Source organism: Eriocheir sinensis, unplaced genomic scaffold (genome assembly GCF_024679095.1).
Source record: "Eriocheir sinensis breed Jianghai 21 unplaced genomic scaffold, ASM2467909v1 Scaffold549, whole genome shotgun sequence".
Lineage (NCBI taxonomy): Eukaryota > Metazoa > Arthropoda > Malacostraca > Decapoda > Varunidae > Eriocheir > Eriocheir sinensis.
In genome coordinates, this window is record NW_026111886.1 from 22,501 (window position 1) to 25,000 (window position 2,500).

The following is a 2,500-nucleotide window of genomic DNA, read 5'->3' on the forward strand; positions in this document are numbered from 1 at the left end:
AAACATCTTATTAATGTGGCGGTCGCTAACACGCCCGAAACGAACCCCCTCACACACACACACACACACACACACACACACACACACACACACACACACACACACACACACACACACACACACACAGACGTTCCAACAAACAAATAGAGGAGAAAAACATTGACTGCAAAACATAAATGAGAAGGAGAAAGCAACGAAGAAAGAAAAAGAAGGAAAATAAAACCGGCAAAACAATTAAGGCAGAAGATATGTATAATTACTTCCCTCCAATCAAACAGGTATAATATGGGAGCCCGCTAGTCTGTTGTGGGTATTGATTATTGATTATTACCTGGAAACGAAGAAGGAGAGAGAGAGAGAGAGAGGAGAGAGAGAGAAGAGAGAGAGAGAGAGAGAGAGGAGAGAGAGAGAGAGAGAGAATAATGAAAAATTTGATGGAGTGTATCGGAATGAGAACGAGAGAGAGGGAGTACAAAGAAAAGGAAGGTGAGGGAATATAAAGAGGTGGAGGAAAAGATGGAAGAGAATAAATAAAAAAGAGGGGAAGGAAGCAAACATGAGAGAATGTGAAAGGTGATGATGTTTGGAAGGAAGAGAAAAGAGAGAAGAGGAAAAACACTATTGAGTAAAAATAAAATTACTTACATGGAGAGAGAGAGAGAGAGAGAGAGAGAGAGAGAGAGAGAGAGAGAGAGAGAGAGAGAGAGAAGGCCATAGGCACTTTACATAACATTTTTTCTGGACAATTCCTCAATTTCCCCACTTTCCTAACTATTAAAACGAAGAGAAAGAAACATAAGAAACAAAATAAAGAAAAAGACAAAAAAGAGGACAAATCAACAGACCACAAACCAAAAACACACAAATTATTGAACAAACTGATTATAATTACCGAAGCAAGAGCGTAGAAAAATTGTTACAGGAACCATTAACTACATTCTCTCTCTCTCTCTCTCTCTCTCTCTCTCTCTCTCTCTCTCTCTCTCTCGTTTCTTCGTTGTCGATATTCGCAGAACAAGAACGGAAAAACACTTCAAACACATCAGTAATTACGGTCTTTTAAAAACGAACATACCTGCTTTTTCTCCTTTTACCTGTCGTTTGAGCGCAGGTGTCTAATTGGTACAGGTGATCAAATTACCTGTATGTGCATAATTGTCGTTCTTTTTTCGTTTTTGCTTGATTTATTTTTTCGTTTTGTTCGATCACGTTTTGGGATTCTCATTGACAATCTCTTTCTATTTTTTTTTCTTTGTATCTTTCTTTCATTACTGCTCTATTTTCTATGTATTATGCTCTCTCTCTCTCTCTCTCTCTGTCTGTCTGTCTGTCTCCTAGCTTTCATTCTTCTTCACCCTCAGTAACTTCTTCTTTTTTTCTTCCTTTTCTTCATCGACTTTCAAGTCTTCCAAACTTTTCACCTCTCACCTTTCTCCATGTTTTCTTTTCTTTTTCTTTTTTTCCTCAACTTCTAATCTCTCCACACACACACACACACACACACACACACACACACACACTTCTACATCTCCTCCATTTCTCTCTCTCTCTCTCTCATCCGTCTCCTGTTTTCAGCCTTCCTCATACTCTTTCCAACATTTTTCTCTTTCCTTTTAACACATTCTTTTCTTTTCTTTCTTTTTTACATTCTATCACGTAGGCAGTTCCTCCATATTATATTCCTCCTCTTTCCTTATTTTTTTCCTCCTTCCTTCCTTTCCTTCCCATCATTGCATTTTACACCCTTTCAAACATCAATCATTCTCAATTCTTTCTTCGTTCCTTCCCTAAACCACACTTTTCTTTCTATATTCTTCATTCAGCAATTCTTTATTTCCTTGGATTATATATGTTTTTTTTTCTCCATTCACAGTCCATCAATCTTTTTATTGAAGCTTTTAGTTATCTATCTACATATTTACTTCATCTATTTGCCTTATTAATTCTATTTATCTATCTGTATCTTATTTATCTTCATTTATTTAAGGTATTATTTTTTATTTTGTTTCACCTTATTCCTTTTCTTCTTTCACCCCCTTATCAATATCTTCCCACATCCACACACACACACACACACACACACACACACACACACACACACACACACATTGGTCACACACACACATGCATCATCATCACATTCCTTCGCTCTCACGCCCTGCACGTTTCAGCCACATTAATCTGTCCACCTTCCTCACCTTCCTGTCCAGGTGTTAATTGATTCCTGCCAGGTGCGCGCTCTCAAATCAAGGTAACACTGGATCAGGTGCAGAGGTCTCAAGCCACTGTATTTCCAGCTCAATTACCTCCTTCCACTTTCTTCGTCCTGTTTTTCCTCTTCCTTTCACCTTTTCCTTTCCTCCTCCTTTCAATTCCTCCTTCTTGATGTCCAATTGCTACTGTATTTGCGTAACCTCGTTTTGCACTTTCATTTTCATTTGCTCTTTTTCCTCCTCCTCACTTCTTTTTACTTTTCCTCCTCCTCCTCCTCCTCCTCTTC